This window comes from Phalangium opilio, unplaced genomic scaffold (genome assembly GCF_054372755.1).
Source record: "Phalangium opilio isolate 3A_F unplaced genomic scaffold, DU_Popi_V2 ptg001675l_1, whole genome shotgun sequence".
NCBI classification, from domain to species: domain Eukaryota; kingdom Metazoa; phylum Arthropoda; class Arachnida; order Opiliones; family Phalangiidae; genus Phalangium; species Phalangium opilio.
Genome location: NW_028324261.1, coordinates 351,576 through 373,889, shown reverse-complemented (window position 1 = coordinate 373,889; position 22,314 = coordinate 351,576). Strand labels below are relative to the sequence as shown.

Genomic DNA, 22,314 nt, shown 5'->3' with positions numbered 1-22,314 from the left:
ACGTATTGTGGATAAGTTTTGACTTTTTACGCTACATCTGAGACCCCACAACACCTCTTCCGGGTGCGCTTGAACCACCAGCCTTTCGATTAACAGTTGAACGCGCTAATAATAGCGCCACGGAAGCCCAAAAATTAAATGTTCGTCAGGTATTGTGGAAAAACTCTGACATTTTACGTTACATCTGAGACGTCACAACACCGCTCCCGGATGGGCTCGAACCACCAACCTTTCGGTTAACAGCTGAACGCGCTGACCATTGCGCCACGGAAGCCCAAAAATTAAATGGTCGTCAGTTATTGTGGAAAAATTTTGGCTTTCAACGTTACATTTGAGATCCCAAAACACCGCTCCCGGGTGGGCTCGAACCACCAACCTATTTGTTAGCAGCCGAATTCGCTAACCATTGAGCCACGGAAGCTCAGAATTTAAATGGTCGTCAGGTGTTGTGGAAAAAACCTTGACTTTTTACGTCACATCTGAGACGTCTCAACACCGCTCCCGGATGGGCTCGAACCACACACCTATTGGTTAACAGCCGAACGCGCTAACCTTTGAGCCACGGAAGCTCAGAAATTAAATGGTTGTCAGGTATTGTTGATAAGTTATGACTTTTTACGTTACATCTGAGACCCTACAACACCTCTCCCGGGTGGGCTCGAACCTTCAACCTTTCGATTAACAGCTGAACGCGCTAATCATTGCGCCACGGAAGCCCAAAAATTAAATGTTCGTCAGGTATTGTGGAAAAACTCTGACATTTTACGTTACAACTGAGACCTCACAACACCGCTCCCGGATGGGCTCGAACCACCAACCTATTGGTTAACAGCCGAACGCGCTAACCATTGCGCCACGGAAGCCCAAAATTTAAATGGTCGTCAGATGTTGTGGAAAAAACCTTGACTTTTTACGTCACATCTGAGACGTCACAACACCGCTCCCGGATGGGCTCGAACCACACACCTATTGGTTAACAGCCGAACGCGCTAACCTTTGAGCCACGGAAGCTCAGAAATTAAATGGTTGTCAGGTATTGTAGATAAGTTATGACTTTTTACGTTACATCTGAGACCCTACAACACCTCTTCCGGTTGGGCTCGAACCACCAACCTTTCGGTTAACAGCCGAACGCACTAACAATTGCGCCAAGGAAGCCCAAAAATTTAATGGTCGTCAGGTATTGTGGCAAAACTTTGGCTTTCTACGTTACATTTGAGATCCCACACCACCGCTTCCGGGTGGGCTCGAACCACCAACCTATTGGTTAACAGCCGAACGCGCTAACCATTGAGCCACGAAAGCTCAGAAATTAAATGGTTGTCACGTATTGTGGATAAGTTTTGACTTTTTACGCTACATCTGAGACCCCACAACACCTCTTCCGGGTGGGCTTGAACCACCAGCCTTTCGATTAACAGTTGAACGCGCTAATAATTGCGCCAAGGAAGCCCAAAAATTAAATGTTCGTCGGGTATTGTGGAAAAGCTCTGACATTTTACGTTACATCTGAGACGTCACAACACCGCTCCCGGATGGGCTCGAACCACCAACCTTTCGGTTAACAGCCGAACGCGCTAACCATTGCGCCAAGGAAGCCCAAAAATTAAATGTTCGTCAGGTATTGTGGAAAAACCTTGACTTTTTACGTCACTTCTGAGACCTGACAACACCGCTCCCGGATGGGCTCGAACCACCAACCTATTGGTTAACAGCCGAACGCGCTAACCATTGAGCCACGGAAGCTCAGAAATTAAATGGTCGTCACGTATTGTGGAAAAACTTTGGCTTTCTACGTTACATTTGAGATCCCACAACACCGCTCCCGGATGGGCTCGAACCACCAACCTATTGGTTAACAGCCGAACGCGCTAACCATTGCGCCACGGAAGCACAAAAGCTAAATGCCCGTCAGGTATTGTGCAAAAACCATGACTTTTTACGTCACATCTGAGACCTCACAACACCGCTCCCGGATGGGCTCGAACCACCAACCTATTGGTTAACAGCCGAACGCGCTAACCATTGCGCCACGGAAGCCCAAAAGTTAAATGCTCGTCAGGTATTGTGTAAAAACCTTGACTTTTTACGTCACATCTGAGACCTCACCACACCTCTCCCGGATGGGCTCGAACCACCAACCTATTGGTTAACAGCCGAACGCGCTAACCATTGCGCCACGGAAGCCCAAAAGTTAAATGCTCGTCAGGTATTGTGTAAAAACCTTGACTTTTTACGTCACATCTGAGACCTCACAACACCGCTCCCGGATGGGCTCGAACCACCAACCTATTGGTTAACAGCCGAACGCGCTAACCATTGCGCCACGGAAGCCCAAAAGTTAAACGCTCGTCAGGTATTATGTAAAAACCTTGATTTTTTACGTCACATCTGAGACCTCACAACACCGCTCCCGGATGGGGTCGAACCACCAACCTATTGGTTAACAGCCGAACGCGCTAACCATTGCGCCACGGAAGCCCAAAAGTTAAATGCTCGTCAGGTATTGTGTAAAAACCTTGACTTTTTACGTCACATCTGAGACCTCACAACACCTCTCCCGGATGGGCTCGAACCACCAACCTATTGGTTAACAGCCGAACGCGCTAACCATTGTGCCACGGAAGCCCAAAAGTTAAATGCTCGTCAGGTATTGTGTAAAAACCTTGACTTTTTACGTCACATCTGAGACCTCACAACACCGCTCCCGGATGGGCTCGAACCACCAACCTATTGGTTAACAGCCGAACGCGCTAACCATTGCGCCACGGAAGCCCAAAAGTTAAACGCTCGTCAGGTATTATGTAAAAACCTTGATTTTTTACGTCACATCTGAGACCTCACAACACCGCTCCCGGATGGGGTCGAACCACCACCCTATGGGTTAACAGCCGAACGCGCTAACCATTGCGCCACGGAAGCCAAAAAATTAAATGTTCGTCAGGGATTGTGGAAAAACTCTGACATTTTACGTTACATCTGAGACGTCACAACACCGCTCCCGGGAGGGCTCAACGATTTTGAAAATGTTATTAAAAATCGAGGTACATTTTTAATTATTGTTCAATCGAGATGAAATCACTTTCAATGAGTGTTTTATAGGGAATTAAGCTGAATTCGGTCAAACATTTCTCCAGAAAAAAATGCATTCAAAAGTGTACCGAAAAAATCGCATGTTTTTCTTCTTCAAGATACAAAATCCGTCACAACGATTTCTTATTGAAAAATTGAATTTTAACAGTTTTTTGAATGAATATCGTTACATTTGCTTGAATTAAAGCAAAAAGTATAAAAATAATGGTTTCAGTGGTTATATTTGAAAATAGTGAAGAAATACTCAAAATATGCTTCTTTGGCCGTGAAACGTCGATTTTGAAAATGTTATTAAAAATCGAGGTACATTTTTATTTATTGTTCAATCGAGATGAAATCACTTTTAATGAGTGTTTTATAGGGAATTAAGCTGAATTCGGTCAAAAATTTCTCCAGAAAAAAATGCATTCAAAAAAGTACCGAAAAAATCGCATGTTTTTCTTCTTCAAGATACAAAATCCGTGACAACGATTTCTTATTGAAAAATTTAATTTTAACAGTTTTTTGATTGAATATCGTTACATTTGCTTGAATTAAAGCAAAAAGTATAAAAATAATGGTTTCAGTGAATATATTTGTAAATAGTGAAGAAATACTCAAAATATGCTTCGTTGGCGGTGAAACGTCGATTTTGAAAATGTTATTAAAAATCGAGGTACATTTTTAATTATTGTTCAATCGAGATGAAATCACTTTTATTGAGTGTTTTAGAGGGAATTAAGCTGAATTCGGTCAAACATTTCTCCAGAAAAAAATGCATTTAAAAGTGTACCGAAAAAATCGCATGTTTTTTCTCTTCAAGATACAAAATCCGTGACAACGATTTCTTATTTAAAATTGAATTTTAACAGGTTGTTGAATGAATATCGTTACATTTGCTTGAATTAACGCAAAAATTACAAAAATAATGGTTTCAGTGGTTATATTTGAAAATAGTGAAGAAATACTCAAAATGTTTTTCTTTGGCCGAGTTACGTCGATTTTGAAAATGTTATTAAAAATCGAGGTACATTTTTATTTATTGTTCAATCGAGATGAAATCACTTTTAATGAGTGTTTTATAGGGAATTAAGCTGAATTCGGTCAAAAATTTCTCCAGAAAAAAATGCATTCAAAAAAGTACCGAAAAAATCGCATGTTTTTCTTCTTCAAGATACAAAATCCGTGACAACGATTTCTTATTGAAAAATTTAATTTTAACAGTTTTTTGATTGAATATCGTTACATTTGCTTGAATTAAAGCAAAAAGTATAAAAATAATGGTTTCAGTGAACATATTTGAAAATAGTGAAGAAATACTCAAAGTATGCTTCTTTGGCCGTGAAATGTCGATTTTGAAAATGTTATTAAAAATCGAGGTAAATTTTTAATTATTGTTCAATCGAGATGAAATCACTTTCAATGAGTGTTTTATAGGGAATTAAACAGAATTCGGTCAAAAATGTCTCCAGAAAAAAATGCATTCAAAAAAGTAACGAAAAAATCGCATGTTTTTCTTCTTCAAGATACAAAATCCGTGACAACGATTTCCTATTGAAAAATTTAATTTTAACAGTTTTTTGATTGAATATCGTTACATTTGCTTGAATTAAAGCAAAAAGTATAAAAATAATGGTTTCAGTGAATATATTTGTAAATAGTGAAGAAATACTCAAAATATGCTTCGTTGGCGGTGAAACGTCGATTTTGAAAATGTTATTAAAAATCGAGGTACATTTTTAATTATTGTTCAATCGAGATGAAATCACTTTTATTGAGTGTTTTAGAGGGAATTAAGCTGAATTCGGTCAAACATTTCTCCAGAAAAAAATGCATTTAAAAGTGTACCGAAAAAATCGCATGTTTTTTCTCTTCAAGATACAAAATCCGTGACAACGATTTCTTATTTAAAATTGAATTTTAACAGGTTGTTGAATGAATATCGTTACATTTGCTTGAATTAACGCAAAAATTACAAAAATAATGGTTTCAGTGGTTATATTTGAAAATAGTGAAGAAATACTCAAAATGTTTTTCTTTGGCCGAGTTACGTCGATTTTGAAAATGTTATTAAAAATCAAGGTACATTTTTATTTATTGTTCAATCGAGATGAAATCACTTTTAATGAGTGTTTTATAGGGAATTAAGCTGAATTCGGTCAAAAATTTCTCCAGAAAAAAATGCATTCAAAAAAGTACCGAAAAAATCGCATGTTTTTCTTCTTCAAGAGACAAAATCCGTGACAACGATTTCTTATTGAAAAATTTAATTTTAACAGTTTTTTGATTGAATATCGTTACATTTGCTTGAATTAAAGCAAAAAGTATAAAAATAATGGTTTCAGTGAACATATTTGAAAATAGTGAAGAAATACTCAAAATGTTTTTCTTTGGCCGAGTTACGTCGATTTTGAAAAGTTATTAAAAATCGAGGTACATTTTTATTTATTGTTCAATCGAGATGAAATCACTTTTAATGAGTGTTTTATAGGGAATTAAGCTGAATTCGGTCAAAAATTTCTCCAGAAAAAAATGCATTCAAAAAAGTACCGAAAAAATCGCATGTTTTTCTTCTTCAAGACACAAAATCCGTGAATACGATTTCTTATTGAAAATTGAATTTTAACAGTTTTTTGAATGAATATCGTTACATTGCTTGAATTAAAGCAAAAAGTATAAAAATAATGGATTCAATGAATATATTTGAAAATAGAGAAGAACTACTCAAAATATGCTTCTTTGGCCGTGAAACGCCGATTTTGAAAATGTTATTAAAAATCGAGGTAAATTTTTAATTATGTTCAATCGAGATGAAATCACTTTTTATGGGTGTTTTATAGGGAATTAAGCTGAATTCGGTCAAACATTTCTCCAGAAAAAAATGCATTCAAAAGTGTACCGAAAAAATCGCATGTTTTTCTTCTTCAAGATACAAAATCCGTGACAACGATTTCTTATTGAAAAATTTAATTTTAACAGTTTTTTTAATGAATATCGTTACATTTGCTTGAATTAAAGCAAAAGGTATAAAAATAATGGTTTCAGTGGTTATATTTGAAAATAGTGAAGAAATACTCAAAGTGGTCTCCCTCCCAAGGACTGACTGCGCTCGACGCTTCTTAACTTCGGTTATCGGACGAGAACCGGTGTATTCAGCGTGTTATGGCCGTTTCTCGAGAGTGCTAGTTAATAATTTGAATTAAATTAACTTTCATCTTTATAAAACAATAACAAAAAGAAGATATGTTTGCTTTTTTCGTATTTGGTGGAATTTGAAAGAGGAAACAAAAGTGAAAAAGCCGACGGCACGCAGTATTCCCAAGTACTGTATGCGCTCGACGCTGCTTAACTTCGGTTATCGGACGAGAACCGGTGTATTCAGCGTGATATGGCCGTTGCCGAGAGTGCTAGGTAATAATTCGAATTTAAATTAAGTGAGACAAATTAACCATCATCTTTTTAAAACAATAACAAAAAGAAAATAAGTTTGCTTTTTTCAAATCTACTGGAATTTAAAAGAGGAAAAAAAAGTGAAAAAGCCAACGGCACGCAGTGTTCCTAAGTGGTCTCCCTCCCAAGTAGTGACTGCGCTCGACGCTGCTTAACTTCGGTTATCGGACGAGAACCGGTGTATTCAGCGTGATATGGCCGTTGCCGAGAGTGCTAGTTAGTAATTTGAATTTAATTAACTTTCATCTTTATAAAACAATAACAAAATGAAGATATGTGTGCTTTTTTCAAATCGGGTGGAATTTAAAAGAGGAAACAAAAGTGAAAAACCAACGGCACGCAATATTCCCAAGTACTGACTGCGCTCGACGCTGCTAACGTCGGCGATCGGACGAGAACCGGTGTTCTCAGCGTGATATGGCCGTTGCCGAGAGTGCTAGTTAAAAATTCGAATTTAAATTAAGTGAGACAAATTAACCCTCATCTTTCTAAAACAATAACAAAAAGAAGATATGTTTGCTTTTTTCATATCTATTGGAATTTAAAAGAGGAAAAAAAAGTGAAAAAGCTAACGGCACGCAGTGTTCCTAAGTGGTCGCCCTCCCAAATACTGACTGCGCTCGACGCTGCTTAACTTCGGTTATCGTACGAGAACCGGTGTATTCAGCGTGTTATGGCCGTTGCCGATAGTGCTAGTTAATAATTTGAATTAAATTAACTTTCATCTTTATAAAACAATAACAAAAAGAAGATATGTGTGCTTTTTTCAATTCGGGTGGAATTTAAAAGAGGAAACAAAAGTGAAAAACCAACGGCACGCAGTATTCCCAAGTACTGACTGCGCTCGACGCTGCTACCAGGGCGATCGGACGAGAACCGGTGTTCTCAACGTGATATGGCCGTTGCCGAGAGTGCTAGTTAAAAATTCGAATTTAAATTAAGTGAGACAAATTAACCTTCATCTTTATAAAACATTAACAAAAAGAAAATATGTTTGTTTTTTTCATATCGGGTGGAATTTAAAAGAGGAAACAAAAGTGAAAAAGCCAACGGCACGCAGTATTCCCAAGTACTGACTGCGCTCGACGCTGCTAACGTCGGCGATCGGACGAGAACCGGTGTTCTCAGCGTGATATGGCCGTTGCCGAGAGTGCTAGTTAATAATTTGAATTAAATTAACTTTCATCTTTATAAAACAATAACAAAAAGAAGATATGTTTGCTTTTTTCATATCTGGTGGAATTTGAAAGAGGAAATAAAAGTGAAAAAGCCAACGGCACGCAGTATTCCCAAGTACTGTATGCGCTCGACGCTGCTTAACTTCGGTGATCGGACGAGAACCGGTGTTTTCAGCGTGATATGGCCGTTGCCGAGAGTGCTAGTTAATAATTCGAATTTAAATTAAGTGAGACAAATTAACCTTCATCATTTTAAAACAATAACAAAAAAACATGTTTGCTTTTTTCATATCTATTAAAATTTAAAAGAGGAAAAAAAGTGAATAAGCCAACGGCACGCAGTGTTCCTAAGTGGTCTCCCTCCCAAGTACTGACTGCGCTCGACGCTGCTTAACTTCGGTGATCGGACGAGAACCGCTGTATTCAGCGTGATATGGTCGTTGCCGAGAGTGCTAGTTAATAATTCGAATTTAAATTAAGTGAGACAAATTAACCTTCATCATTTTAAAACAATAACAAAATGAAAACATGTTTGCTTTTTTCATATCTATTAAAATTTAAAAGAGGAAAAAAAAAGTGAAAAAGCCAACGGCACGCAGTGTTCCTAAGTGGTCTCCCTCCCAAGTAGTGACTGCGCTCGACGCTGCTTAACATCGGTTATCGGACGAGAACCGCTGTATTCAGCGTGATATGGCCGTTGCCGAGAGTGCTGGTTAATAATTTTAATTTAATTAACTTTCATCTTTATAAAACAATAACAAAAAGAAGATATGTTTGCTTTTGTCATATCGGGTGGAATTTAAAAGAGGAAACAAAAGTGAAAAAGCCAACGGCACGCAGTATTCCCAAGTACTGACTGCGCTCGACGCTGCTAACGTCGGCGATCGGACGAGAACCGTTGTTCTCAGCGTGATATGGCCGTTGCCGAGAGTGCTAGATAATAATTCGAATTTAAATTAAGTGAGACAAATTAACCTTCATCTTTTTAAAACAATAACAAAAAGAAAATATGTTTGCTTTTTTAATATCTATTGGAATTTAAAAGAGGAAAAAAAAGTGAAAAAGCTAACGGCACGCAGTGTTCCTAAGTGGTCGCCATACTAAAAGCATTGAGCTACGACAAACATTGGCCGAGATATTAAGCAAAATGTTCGTCAACTTTGGTATCGTCTCACTTATTTTTATTATGTTACTTATGATTTTTGCACTAAACTTTGGAGGCTCATAACTCTTGTTCTACAAGAGATACTGGAATCTCCTTTGGATATGTTATAGTACTCTTTGCTCCCCATACAAGGATACTTTAAACTTGAGGCTACCTCAATATCGTCGTCAACTTATTTTTTGTCTCACTTATTGTTAGAAGGTTACTTTTGATTTTTGAAAATAAACTTTGCAGGCTCGTAACTCTGGTTCTACCAGAGATACGGGGATGTAAATAATGTGACCTTGACACAAATGTTCGGATAATTATAAAGGTCTTTGCATGTTCCAAGCAAAAAAAAAACTTCGCGGTTTCGAACCTGTGGCCTTCCGAGAGTGAGGCGGATGCGATAACCGCTACACTAAAGATATGTTATTATTTTTAATCGAAAGAACAGGGTCAAGTAATTAAGCAATACGTGAACAAACAAACCCCTCCATAGAAAATGCATTAGACTATACTTTGCAGGCTCGTAACTCTGTTTCTACTGGAGATACGGGGATGTCCTTTGAGTATGTTATAGTCCAATTTGTCCCCCATCTAACCATACTAAAAACATTGAGCTACGACAAACAGCAGTCGAGTAATTAAGCTAATCGTAAACAAACAAACCCCTCCATAGGAAATGCATTAGACTATACTTTGCAGGCCCATAACTCTGTGTCTACTAGAGATACGGGGATGTCCTTAGGATATGTTATAGTCCAAATTGTCCCCCATCTAACCATACTAAAAACTTTGGGCTACGACAAACAGGGGCCGAGTACTTAAGCAAAACGTAACGAAACAAACCCCCTGCATAGGAAATGCATTAGACTATAGTTTGCAGGCTCGTAACTCTGTTTCTATTGGAGATACGGGGATGTCCTTTGAGTATGTTTTAGTCCAATTTGTCCCCCATCTAACCATTCTAAAAACATTGAGCTACGACCAACAGGGGCCGAGTAATTAAGCTAAACGTAAACAAACAACCCGTCCATAGGAAATGCAGTAGACTATATTTTGCAGGCCCATAACTCTGTGTCTACTAGAGATACGGGGATGTCCTTAGGATATGTTATAGTCCAAATTGTCCCCCATCTAACCATACTAAAAACATTGAGCTACGACAAACTCAAAGGACATCCCCGTATCTCCAATAGAAACAGAGTTACGAGCCTGCAAACTATAGTCTAATGCATTTCCTATGCAGGGGGTTTGTTTCGTTACGTTTTGCTTAAGTACTCGGCCCCTGTTTGTCGTAGCCCAACGTTTTTAGTATGGTTAGATGGGGGACAATTTGGACTATAACATATCCTAAGGACATCCCCGTATCTCTAGTAGACACAGAGTTATGGGCCTGCAAAGTATAGTCTAATGCATTTCCTATGGAGGGGTTTGTTTGTTTACGATTAGCTTAATTACTCGACTGCTGTTTGTCGTAGCTCAATGTTTTTAGTATGGTTAGATGGGGGACAAATTGGACTATAACATACTCAAAGGACATCCCCGTATCTCCAGTAGAAACAGAGTTACGAGCCTGCAAAGTATAGTCTAATGCATTTTCTATGGAGGGGTTTGTTTGTTCACGTATTGCTTAATTACTTGACCCTGTTCTTTCGATTAAAAATAATAACATATCTTTAGGGTAGCGGTTATCGCATCCGCCTCACTCTCGGAAGGCCACAGGTTCGAAACCGCGAAGTTTTTTTTTTGCTTGGAACATGCAAAGACCTTTATAATTATCCGAACATTTGTGTCAAGGTCACATTATTTACATCCCCGTATCTCTGGTAGAACCAGAGTTACGAGCCTGCAAAGTTTATTTTCAAAAATCAAAAGTAACCTTCTAACAATAAGTGAGACAAAAAATAAGTTGACGACGATATTGAGGTAGCCTCAAGTTTAAAGAATCCTTGTATGGGGAGCAAAGAGTACTATAACATATCCAAAGGAGATCCCAGTATCTCTTGTAGAACAAGAGTTATGAGCCTCCAAAGTTTAGTGCAAAAATCATAAGTAACATAATAAAAATAAGTGAGACGATACCAAAGTTGACGAACATTTTGCTTAATATCTCGGCCAATGTTTGTCGAAGCTCAATGTTTTTAGTATAATTAGATGGGGGACAATTTGGACTATAACATATCCTAAGGACATCCCCGTATCTCTAGTAGACACAGAGTTATGGGCCTGCAAAATATAGTCTACTGCATTTCCTATGGACGGGTTGTTTGTTTACGTTTAGCTTAATGACTCGGCCCCTGTTGGTCGTAGCTCAATATTTTTAGTATGGTTAGATGGGGGACAAATTGGACTATAACATACTCAAAGGACATCCCCGTATCTCCAGTAGAAACAGAGTTAGGAGGCCTGCAAAGTATAGTCTAATGCATTTTCTATGGAGGGGTTTGTTTTTTCACGTATTGCTTAATTACTTGACCCTGTTCTTTCGATTAAAAATAATAACATATCTTTAGTGTAGCGGTTATCGCATCCGCCTCACTCCCGGAAGGCCACAGGTTCGAAACCGCGAAGTTTTTTTTATAATTATCCGAACATTTGTGTCAAGGTCACATTATTTACATCCCCGTATCTCTGGTAGAACCAGAGTTACGAGCCTCCAGAATTTAGTCTAATGTATTTGGGCTCGAACCACCAGCCTTTCGGTTAACAGCCGAACGCGCTAACCCTTGCGTCACGGAAGCCCAAAAATTAAATGGTCGTTAGGTATTGTGGAAAAACTTTGGTTTTTTACGTTACATTTGAGACTTCACAACACCGCTCCCGGGTGGGCTGGAACCACCAACCTTTTGGTTAACATCCGAACGCGCTAACCATGGAGCCACGGAAGCTCAGAAACTAAATGTTCGTCAGGTATTTTGGAAAAACTCTGACTTTTTACGTTACACTAGAGACCTCACAACAACGCTCCCAGGTGGGCTCGAACCACCAACCTATTGGTTAACAGCCAAACGCGCTAACCATTGAGCCACGGAAGCTCAGAAATTAAATGGTTGTCACGTTATGTGGAAAAGTTTTGACTTTTTACGATACTTCTGAGACCCCACAACACCACTTCCGGGTGGGCTCGAACCACCAGCCTTTCGGTTAACAGCCGAACGCGCTAACCCTTGCGTCACGGAAGCCCAAAAATTAAATGGTCGTCAGGTATTGTGGAAAAACTCTGACTTTTTACGTTACACTAGAGACCTCACAACACCGCTCCCGGGTGAGCTCGAACCACCAGCCTTTTGAATAACAGCTGAGCGCGCTAACCAGTGCGCCACGGAAGCCCAAAAATTATATGGTCGTCAGGTATTGTGAAAAAAATTTGGCTTTTTACGTTACATTTGAGATACCACAACACCGCTCCCTGGTGGGCTCGATCCACAAACCTATTGGTTAACAGCCGAACGCGCTAACTATTGAGCCACGGAAGCTCAGAAATTAAATGGTTGTCACGTATTGTGGAAAAGTTTTGACATTTTACGTCACATCAGAGACCTCACAACACCGCTCCCGGATGGGCTCGAACCACCAATTTTTCGGTTAACAGCCGAACGCGCTAACCATTGCGCCACGGAAGCCCAAAAATTAAATGGTCGTCAGGTACTGTGGAAAAACTTTGGGTTTTTACGTTACATTTGAGATCTTACAACACAGCTCCCGGGTGGGCCCGAACCACCAACCTTTCGGTTAACAGCTGAACGCGCTAACCATTGCGCCACGGAAGCCCAAAAATTAAATGTTCGTCAGGTATTGTGGAAAAACTCTGACTTTTTACGTTATATCTGAGACCTCACATCACCGCTCCCGGGTGGGCTCGAACCACCAGCCTTTTGGATAACAGCTGAGCGCGCTAACCAGTGCGCCACGGAAGCCCAAAAATTATATGGTCATCAGGTATTGTGGAAAAACTTTGGCTTTTTACGTTACATTTGAGATACCACAACACCGCTCCCGGATGGGGTCGAACCACCAACCTTTCGGTTAACAGCCGAACGCGCTAACCATTGCGCCACGGAAGCTCGAAAATTAAATGGTCGTCAGTTATTGTGGAAAAACTTTGACTTTTTACGTCACATCTGAGACGTCACAACACCGCTCCCGGATGGGCTCGAACCACCAACCTTTCGGTTAACAGCCGAACGCGCTAACCATTGCGCCACGGAAGCTCAAAAATTATATGGTCGTGAGGTATTGTAGAAAAACTTTGACTTTTTACGTCACATCTGAGACCTCACAACACCGCTCCCGGATGGTCTCGAACCACCAACCTTTCAGTTAACAGCCGAACGCGCTAACCATTGCGCCACGGAAGCCCAAAAATTAAATGGTCGTCAGGTATTGTGGAAAAACTTTGGCATTTTACATTACGTTTGAGATCCCACAACACCGCTCCCGGGTGGGCTCGAACCACCAACCTATTGGTTAACAGAAGAACGCGCTAACCATTGAGCCAAGGAAGCTCAGAAATGAAATGGTCGTCAGGTATTGTGGAAAAACTTTGACTTTTTACGTCACGTTTGAGACTTCACAACACCGCTCCCGGATGGGCTCGAACCACAAACCTTTTGAATAACAGCTGAACGCTCTAACCATTGCGCCACGGAAGCCCAAAAATTAAATGTTCGTCAGTTATTTTTAAAAAACTCTGAATTTTACGTTACATCTAAGACCTCACAACACCGCTCCCGGATGGGCTCGAACCACCAACCTTTCGGTTAACAGCCGACGGCGTTAACCATTGCGCAACGGAAGCCCAAAGATTAAATGTTCGTCAGGTATTGTGGAAAAACTTTGGATTTTTACGTTACACGTGAGATTTTACAACACCGCTCCCGGGTGGGCTCGAACCACCAACCTTTCAGTTAACAGCCGAACGCGCTAACCATTGCGCCACGGAAGCCCAAAAATTAAATGGTCGTCAGGTATTGTGGAAAAACTTTGGCATTTTCCATTACGTTTGAGATCCCACAACACCGCTCCCGGGTGGGCTCGAACCACCAACCTATTGGTTAACAGAAGAACGCGCTAACCATTGAGCCAAGGAAGCTCAGAATGAAATGGTCGTCAGGTATTGTGGAAAAACTTTGACTTTTTACGTCACATCTGAGACTTCACAACACCGCTCCCGGATGGGCTCGAACCACAAACCTTTTGACTAACAGCTGAACGCTCTAACCATTGAGCCACGGAAGCCCAAAAATTAAATGTTCGTCAGTTATTTTTAAAAAACTCTGAATTTTACGTTACATCTAAGACCGCACAACACCGCTCCCGGATGGGCTCGAACCACCAACCTTTCGGTTAACAGCCGAACGCGCTAACCATTGCGCCACGGAAGCTCAGAAATGAAATTGTCGTCAGGTATTGTGGAAAAACTTTGACTTTTTACGTCACATCTGAGACCTCACAACACCGCTCCCGGGTGGGCTCGAACCACCAACCTATTGGTTAACAGCCGAATGCGCTAACCATTGAGCCACGGAAGCCCAAAAATTAAATGGTCGTCAGGTATTGTGGAAAAACTTTGGCTTTTTATGTTATTGTTTTAAAAAGATGGTTAATTTGTGTCACTTAATTTAAATTCGAATTATTAACTAGCACTCTCGGCAACGGCCATATCACGCTGAAAACAAAGGTTCTCGTCCGATCACCGAAGATAAACAGCGTCGAGCGCAGTCAGTACTTGGGAACACTGCGTGCCGTTGGCTTTGTCACTTTTGTTTTCTCTTTTAAATTCCACCAGATAAGAAAAAAGCAAACATATCTTCTTTTTGTTATTGTTTTATAAAGATGAATGTTAATTAAATTCAAATTATTAAATAGCACTCTCGGCAACGGCCATATCACGCTGAAAACACCCTTTCTCGTCCGATCACCGAAGTTAAGCAGCGTCGAGCGCTGTCAGTACTTTGGAGGGAGACCAATTAGGAACACTGCGTGCCGTTGGGTTTTTCACTTTTATTCGTCTTTTAAATTCCAATAGATTTGAAAAAAGCAAACATATTTTCTTTTGTTATTGTTTTAAAAAGATGAAGGTTAATTGGTTTCACTTATTTTAAATTCGAATTATTAACTACCAATCTCGGCAACGGCCATATCACGCTGAAAACACCCGTTCTCGTCCGATCACCGAAGTTAAGCAGCGTCGAGCGCTGTCAGTACTTTGGAGGGAGACCAATTAGGAACACTGCGTGCCGTTGGGTTTTTCACTTTTATTCGTCATTTAAATTCCAATAGATTTGAAAAAAGCAAACATATTTTCTTTTGTTATTGTTTTAAAAAGATGAAGGTTAATTGGTTTCACTAAATTTAAATTTGAATTATTAACTACCAATCTCGGCAACGGCCATATCACGCTGAAAACACCGGTTCTCGTCCGATCACCGAAGTTAAACAGCGTCGAGCGCAGTCAGTACTTGGGAACACTGCGTGCCGTTGGCTTTGTCACTTTTGTTTCCTCTTTTAAATTCCACCAGATATGAAAAAAACAAACATATCTTCTTTTTGTTATTGTTTTATAAAAATGAAGGTTAATTAAATTCAAATTATTAAATAGCACTCTCGGCAACGGCCATATCACGCTGAAAAAAGAGGTTCTCGTCCGATCACCGAAGTTAAGCAGCGTCGAGCGCAGTAAGTACTTGGGAGGGAGAAAACTTAGGAACACTGCGTGCCGTTGGCTTTTTCACTTTTCTTCCTCTTTTAAATTCCAATAGATATGAAAAAAGCAAACATATTTTCTTTTGCTATTGTTTTAAAAAGATGAAGGTTAATTTATCTCACTTAATTTAAATTCGAATTATTAACTAGCACTCTCGGCAACAGCCATATCACGCTGAAAACACCGGTTCTCGCCCGATCACCGAAGTTAAGCAGCGTCGAACGCAGTCAGTACTTGGGAACACTGCGTGCCGTTGGCTTTGTCACTTTTGTTTCCTCTTTTAAATTCCACCAGATATGAAAAAAGCAAACATATCTTCTTTTTGTTATTGTTTTATAAAGATGAATGTTTATTAAATTCAAATTATTAAATAGCACTCTCGGCAACGGCCATATCACGCTGAAAACACCCGTTTTCGTCCGATCACCGAAGTTAAGCAACGTCGAGCGCTGTCAGTACTTTGGAGGGAGACCAATTAGGAACACTGCGTGCCGTTGGGTTTTTCACTTTTATTCGTCTTTTAAATTCCAATAGATTTGAAAAAAGCAAACATATTTTCTTTCGTTATTGTTTTAAAAAGATGAAGGTTAATTGGTTTCACTTAATTTAAATTTGAATTATTAACTACCAATCTCGGCAACGGCCATATCACGCTGAAAACACCGGTTCTCGTCCGATCACCGAAGTTAAACAGCGTCGAGCGCAGTCAGTACTTGGGAACACTGCGTGCCGTTGGCTTTGTCACTTTTGTTTCCTCTTTTAAATTCCACCAGATATGAAAAAAACAAACATATCTTCTTTTTGTTATTGTTTATAAAAATGAAGGTTAATTAAATTCAAATTATTAAATAGCACTCTCGGCAACGGCCATATCACGCTGAAAACAAAGGTTCTCGTCCGATCACCGAAGTTAAGCAGCGTCAAGCGCAGTCAGTACTTGGGAGGGAGACCAATTAGGAACACTGCGTGCCGTTGGGTTTTTCTCTTTTCTTCGTCTTTTAAATTCCAATAGATATGAAAAAAGCAAACATATTTTCTTTTGTTATTGTTTTAAAGCGATGAAGGTTAATTTGTTTCACTTAATTTAAATTCGAATTATTATCTAGCACTCTCGGCAACGGCCATATCACGCTGAAAACACTGGTTCTCGTCCGATCACCGAAGTTAAACAGCGTCGAGCGCAGTCAGTACTTGCGAACACTGCGTGCCGTTGGCTTTGTCACTTTTGTTTCCTCTTTTAAATTCCACCAGATATGAAAAAAACAAACATATCTTCTTTTTGTTATTATTTTATAAAGATGAAGGTTAATTAAATTCAAATTATTAAATAGCACTCTCGGCAACGGCCATACCACGCTCAAAACAGAGGTTGTCGTCCGATCACCGAAGTTAAGCAGCGTCGAGCGCAGTAAGTACTTGGGAGGGAGACAACTTAGGAACACTGCATGCCGTTGGCTTTTTCACTTTTCTTCCTCTTTTAAATTCCAATAGATATGAAAAAAGCAAACATATTTTCTTTTGCTATTGTTTTAAAAAGATGAAGGTTAATTGGTTTCACTTAATTTAAATTTGAATTATTAACTACCAATCTCGGCAACGGCCATATCACGCTGAAAACACCGGTTCTCGTCCGATCACCGAAGTTAAACAGCGTCGAGCGCAGTCAGTACTTGAAAACACTGCGTGCCGTTGGCTTTGTCACTTTTATTTCCTCTTTTAAATTCCACCAGATATGAAAAAAACAAACATATCTTCTTTTTGTTATTGTTTTATAAAAATGAAGGTTAATTAAATTCAAATTATTAAATAGCACTCTCGGCAACGGCCATATCACGCTGCAAACAAAGGTTCTCGTCCGATCACCGAAGTTAAGCAGCGTCGAGCGCAGTCAGTACTTGGGAGAGAGACCAATTAGGAACACTGCGTGCCGTTGGGTTTTTCACTTTTCTTCGTCTTTTAAATTCCAATAGATATGAATAAAGCAAACATATTTTCTTTTGTTATTGTTTTAAAACGATGAAGGTTAATTTGTCTCACTTAATTTAAATTCTGATTATTAACTAGCACTTTCGGCAACGGCCATGTCACGCTGAAAACACCGGTTCTCGTCCGATCACCGAAGTTAAGCAGCGTCGAGCGCAGTTAGTACTTGGGAGGGAGACCACTTAGGAACACTGCGCGCCGTTGGCTTTTTCAATTTTTTTCCTCTTTTAAATTCCAATAGATATGAAAAAAGCAAACATATTTTCTTTATGTTATTGTTTTAAAATGATGAAGGTTAATTTATATCACTTAATTTAAATTCGAATTATTAACTAGCACTCTCGGCAACGGCCATATCACCCTGAAAACACCGGTTCTCGTCCGATCACCATAATTAAGCAGCGTCGAGCAGTCAGTACTCCACGCTGCTTAACCGGTGTTTTCAGCGTGATATGGCCGTTGCCGAGAGTGCTATTTAATAATTTGAATTTATTTAACCTTCATCTTTATAAAACAATAACAAAAAGAAAATATTTTGCTTTTTCCATATCTATTGGAATTTAAAACAGGAGAAAAAATGTGAAAAAGCCAATGGCACGCAGTGATCCTAAGTGGTCTCCCTCCCAAGTACTGACTGCGCTCGACGCTGCTTAACTTCGGTGATCGGACGAGAACCGGTGTTTTCAGCCTGATATGGCCGTTGCCGAGAGTGCTATTTAATAATTTGAATTTAATTAACCTTCATTTTTTAAAAAAAAATCAAAAAGAATATATGTTTGCTTTTTTCATATCTGGTGGAATTTAAAAGAGGAAACAAAAAGGAAAAAGCCAACGGCACGCAGTGTTCCCAAGTACTGACTGCGCTCGACGCTGCTTAACTTCGGTGATCGGACGAGAACCGGTGTATTCAGCGGGATATGGCCGTTTCCGAGAGTGCTAGTTAATAATTTGAATTTAATTAACCTTCATCTTTATAAAACAATAACAAAATGAAGATGTGTTTGCTTTTTTCATATCAATTGGAATTTAAAAGAGGAAAAAAAAGTGAAAAAGCCAACGGCACGCAGTGTTCCTAAATGGTCTACCTCCCAAGTACTGACTGCGCTCGACGCTGCTTAACTTCGGTGATCGGACGAGAACCGGTGTTTTCAGCCTGATATGGCCGTTGCCGAGAGTGCTATTTAATAATTTGAATTTAATTAACCTTCATTTTTAAAAAAAAAATCAAAAAGAATATATGTTTGCTTTTTTCATATCTGGTGGAATTTAAAAGAGGAAACAAAAAGGAAAAAGCCAACGGCACGCAGTGTTCCCAAGTACTGACTGCGCTCGACGCTGCTTAACTTTGGTGATCGGACGAGAACCGGTGATTTCAGCGTGATATAGCCGTTGCCGAGAGTGCTAGTTAATAATTCGAATTTAAATTAAGTGAGACAAATTAGCCTTCATCATTTTAATACAATAACAAAAAGAAAACATGTTTGCTTTTTTCATATCTTTTAAAATTTAAAAGAGGAAAAAAAGTGAAAAAGCCAACGGCACGCAGTGTTCCTAAGTGGTCTCCCTCCCAAGTATTGACTGCGCTCGACGCTGCTAACGTCGGCGATCGGACGAGAACCGGTGTTCTCAGCGTGATATGGCCGTTGCCGAGAGGTCTAGTTAATAATTCGAATTTAAATTTAGTGAGACAAATTAACCTTCATCTTTTAAACAATGGCTTTTTAATTTTTTTCCTCTTTTAAATTCCAATAGATATGAAAAAACAAACATATCTTCTTTTTGTTATTGTTTGATAAAGATGAAAAGCTTTGACTTTCTACGTTACTTCTAAAACTTCACACCATCGTTCCCGGATGGGCTCGAACCACCGACCTTTCAGTTAACAGCTGAACGCGCTAACTATTGCGCCCCGGAAGCCCAAAAATTAAATGTTCTTCAGGTATTGTGGAAAAACTTTGACATTTTACGTTACATCTGAGACCTGAAATGGTCGTCAGGTATTGTGGAAAAACTTTGGCTTTTTACGTTATATCTGATACCTCAAAACACCGCTCCCGGGTGTGCTCGATCCACCAACCTTTCTGATAACAGCCGAACGCGCTAAAAGGCGCCACGGAAGCCCAGAAATTAAATGGTCGTCAGGTATTGTGGAAAAGCTTTGACTTTTTACGTTACATCTGAGACCTCACAACACCGCTCCCGGGCGTGCTCGATCCACAAACCTTTCGATTAACAGCCGAACGCGTTAACCATTGCGCAAAGGAAGCCCAAAATGTAAATGGTCGTCAGGTATTGTGGAAAAGCTTTGACTTTTTACGTTACCGATATATTTGCTTGAATTAAAGAAAAAAGTACAAAAATAATGGTGTCAGTGGTTATACTTGAAAATAGCGAAAAAAAACTCAAAATGTTCTTCTCTGGTCGAGAAACGTCGATTTTGAAAATGGTATTAAAAATCGAGGTACATTTTTATTTATTGATCAATCGAGATGAAATCACTTTTAATGAGTATTTAATAGGTATTTAAGGTAAATTCGGTCAAAAATTTGTGCAGAAAATAATGCATTCAAAAGTGTACCGAAAAAATCACATGTTTTTTTATTCAAGGTAGAAAGTCCGTGACAACGATTTATTTTTGAAAGTTGAATTTGAACAGTTTTTTGAATGAATATCGTTACATTTGCTTGAATTAAAGCAAAAAGTACAAAAATAATGGTTTCAGTGGTTATATTTGAAAATAGTGAAGAAATACTCAAAATATGCTTCTATGGCCGAGAAACGTCGATTTTGAAAATGTTATTAAAAATCTAGGTACATTTTTATTTATTGATCAATCGAGATGAAATCACTTTTAATGAGTATTTTATAGGTAATTAAGCTGAATTCGGTCAAAAAATTGTCCAGAAAAAAATGCATTCAAAAGTCTATCGAAAAAATCGCATATTTTTTGTCTTCAAGATACAAAATCCGTGACAACGATTTCTTATTGAAAATTCAATTTGAAGTTTTTAGAATGAATATCGTTACATTTGCTTGAATTAAAGCAAAAAGTACAAAAAAAATGGTTTCAGTGGTTATATTTGAAAATAGTGAAAAAATTCTCAGATATAATGTAAATAGCAAGGTTTTTCCACAATACCTGTCGAACATTTAATTCTTGGGCTTCCGTGGCGCAATGGTTAGCGCGTTCAGCTGTTAACCGAAAGGTTGGTGGTTCGAGACGACCCGGGAGCGTAGGTGTGAAGTTTTATAAGTAATGTAAAAAGGCAAACTTTTCCACAATACTTGACAACCATTTATTTTCTAAGCTTCCATGGCGCAATGCTTTACGCGTTCGGCTGTTAACTGAAATGTTGGTGCTTGGAGCCCACCCTGGAGCGGTGTTGTGGGGTCTCAGATGTAGCGTAAAAAGTCATAATTTTTCAACAATATCTGAAGACCATGTAATTTTTGGGCTTCCGTGGCTCAATGGTAAGCGCGTTCGGCTGCTAACCGAAAGGTTAGTGGTTCGAGCCCACCCGGGAGCGGTGTTGTGAGGTATCAGATGTAACGTAAAAAGTCAAAGTTTTTCCACAATACCTGACGAAAGTTTAATTTTAGGGCTTCCGTGGCGCGATGGTTAGCGCGTTCAGCTGTTAACCGAAAGGTTGGTGGATGGAGCACACCCGGGAGCAGTGTTGTGAGGTCTCAGATGTAACGTAAAAAGTCAAAGTTTTTCCACAATAGCTGAAGAACATTTAATTTTTGGGCTTCCGTTGCGCAATGGTTAGCGCGTTTGGCTGTTAACCGAAAGGTTGGTGGTTCGAGCACACCCGGAAGCGGTGTTGTGAGGTATCAGATGTAACGTAAAAAGCTAAAGTTTTTCTACAATACCTGACGACCATTTCAGTTCTCAGATGTAAGGTAAAAAGTCCAAGTTTTTCCACAATAGCTGAAGAAGATTTAATTTTTGGGCTTCCGTGGCGCAATGGTTGGCGCGTTCAGCTGTTAACCGTAAGGTTGGTGGTTCGAGCCCACCTGGGAGCGGTGTTGTGAGGTATCAGATGTAACGTAAAAAGTCAAAGCTTTTCCACAATACCTGACGACCATTTAATTTCTGAATTTCCGTGGCTCAATGGTTAGCGCGTTCGGCTGTTAACCGAAAGGTTGATGCTTGGAGCCCACCCGGGAGCGGTGTTGTGGGGTCTCATATGTAACGTAAAAAGACAAAGATTTTCCACAATACCTGACGACAATTTAACTTATAGGCTTTCGTAGCGCAATGGTTAGCTTGTTTAGCTCTTAAGCAAAAGGTTGGTGGTTCGAGCACACCCGGAAGCGGTGTTGTGAGGTATCAGATGTAACGTAAAAAGCCAAAGTTTTTCTGCAATACCTGACGACCATTTCAGGTCTCAGATGTAAGGTAAAAAGTCCAAGTTTTTCCACAATAGCTGAAGAACATTTAATTTTTGGGCTTCCGTGGCGCAATGGTTGGCGCGTTCAGCTGTTAACCGAAAGGTTGGTGGTTCGAGCCCACCTGGGAGCGGTGTTGTGAGGTATCAGATGTAACGTAAAAAGTCAAAGTTTTTCCACAATACCTGACGAAAGTTTAATTTTAGGGCTTCCGTGGCGCGATGGTTAGCGCGTTCAGCTGTTAACCGAAAGGTTGGTGGATGGAGCACACCCGGGAGCAGTGTTGTGAGGTCTCAGATGTAACGTAAAAAGTCAAAGTTTTTCCACAATAGCTGAAGAACATTTAATTTTTGGGCTTCCGTTGCGCAATGGTTAGCGCGTTT

At 39.6% G+C, this 22,314-nt stretch overlaps 2 non-coding genes and 20 pseudogenes across 2 annotated transcripts; 12 read left to right on the top strand and 10 right to left on the bottom strand.

The window, feature by feature from the left end:
• Nucleotides 1–6,609: 6,609 nt before the first annotated feature.
• LOC149582397 (5S ribosomal RNA) lies at nt 6,610–6,728 on the bottom strand (annotated as a pseudogene).
• Nucleotides 6,729–7,088: 360 nt separating this feature from the next.
• LOC149582396 (5S ribosomal RNA) lies at nt 7,089–7,207 on the bottom strand (annotated as a pseudogene).
• A 583-nt stretch (nt 7,208–7,790) lies between these two features.
• On the bottom strand, nt 7,791–7,893 carry LOC149582395 (5S ribosomal RNA; annotated as a pseudogene).
• A 133-nt stretch (nt 7,894–8,026) lies between these two features.
• On the bottom strand, nt 8,027–8,145 carry LOC149582394 (5S ribosomal RNA; annotated as a pseudogene).
• A 138-nt stretch (nt 8,146–8,283) lies between these two features.
• LOC149582393 (5S ribosomal RNA) lies at nt 8,284–8,402 on the bottom strand (annotated as a pseudogene).
• Nucleotides 8,403–14,725: 6,323 nt separating this feature from the next.
• On the top strand, nt 14,726–14,844 carry LOC149582392 (5S ribosomal RNA; annotated as a pseudogene).
• Nucleotides 14,845–14,979: 135 nt separating this feature from the next.
• Nucleotides 14,980–15,098, top strand: LOC149582391 (5S ribosomal RNA; annotated as a pseudogene).
• A 135-nt stretch (nt 15,099–15,233) lies between these two features.
• LOC149582390 (5S ribosomal RNA) lies at nt 15,234–15,336 on the top strand (annotated as a pseudogene).
• Nucleotides 15,337–15,458: 122 nt separating this feature from the next.
• LOC149582389 (5S ribosomal RNA) lies at nt 15,459–15,577 on the top strand (annotated as a pseudogene).
• Nucleotides 15,578–15,937: 360 nt separating this feature from the next.
• LOC149582388 (5S ribosomal RNA) lies at nt 15,938–16,056 on the top strand (annotated as a pseudogene).
• A 135-nt stretch (nt 16,057–16,191) lies between these two features.
• LOC149582387 (5S ribosomal RNA) lies at nt 16,192–16,294 on the top strand (annotated as a pseudogene).
• A 121-nt stretch (nt 16,295–16,415) lies between these two features.
• Nucleotides 16,416–16,534, top strand: LOC149582386 (5S ribosomal RNA; annotated as a pseudogene).
• A 135-nt stretch (nt 16,535–16,669) lies between these two features.
• LOC149582385 (5S ribosomal RNA) lies at nt 16,670–16,772 on the top strand (annotated as a pseudogene).
• A 376-nt stretch (nt 16,773–17,148) lies between these two features.
• LOC149582384 (5S ribosomal RNA) lies at nt 17,149–17,251 on the top strand (annotated as a pseudogene).
• A 122-nt stretch (nt 17,252–17,373) lies between these two features.
• LOC149582383 (5S ribosomal RNA) lies at nt 17,374–17,492 on the top strand (annotated as a pseudogene).
• A 135-nt stretch (nt 17,493–17,627) lies between these two features.
• LOC149582382 (5S ribosomal RNA) lies at nt 17,628–17,746 on the top strand. The gene has a single exon (XR_016380610.1). It is a non-coding gene; the product is annotated as a 5S ribosomal RNA (ribosomal RNA).
• A 379-nt stretch (nt 17,747–18,125) lies between these two features.
• LOC149582381 (5S ribosomal RNA) lies at nt 18,126–18,244 on the bottom strand (annotated as a pseudogene).
• A 121-nt stretch (nt 18,245–18,365) lies between these two features.
• Nucleotides 18,366–18,468, bottom strand: LOC149582380 (5S ribosomal RNA; annotated as a pseudogene).
• A 122-nt stretch (nt 18,469–18,590) lies between these two features.
• Nucleotides 18,591–18,709, bottom strand: LOC149582379 (5S ribosomal RNA; annotated as a pseudogene).
• Nucleotides 18,710–18,830: 121 nt separating this feature from the next.
• On the bottom strand, nt 18,831–18,933 carry LOC149582378 (5S ribosomal RNA; annotated as a pseudogene).
• A 136-nt stretch (nt 18,934–19,069) lies between these two features.
• Nucleotides 19,070–19,187, bottom strand: LOC149582377 (5S ribosomal RNA; annotated as a pseudogene).
• Nucleotides 19,188–20,993: 1,806 nt separating this feature from the next.
• Nucleotides 20,994–21,066, top strand: TRNAS-GCU (transfer RNA serine (anticodon GCU)). The gene has a single exon. It is a non-coding gene; the product is annotated as a tRNA-Ser (tRNA).
• Nucleotides 21,067–22,314: the final 1,248 nt, after the last annotated feature.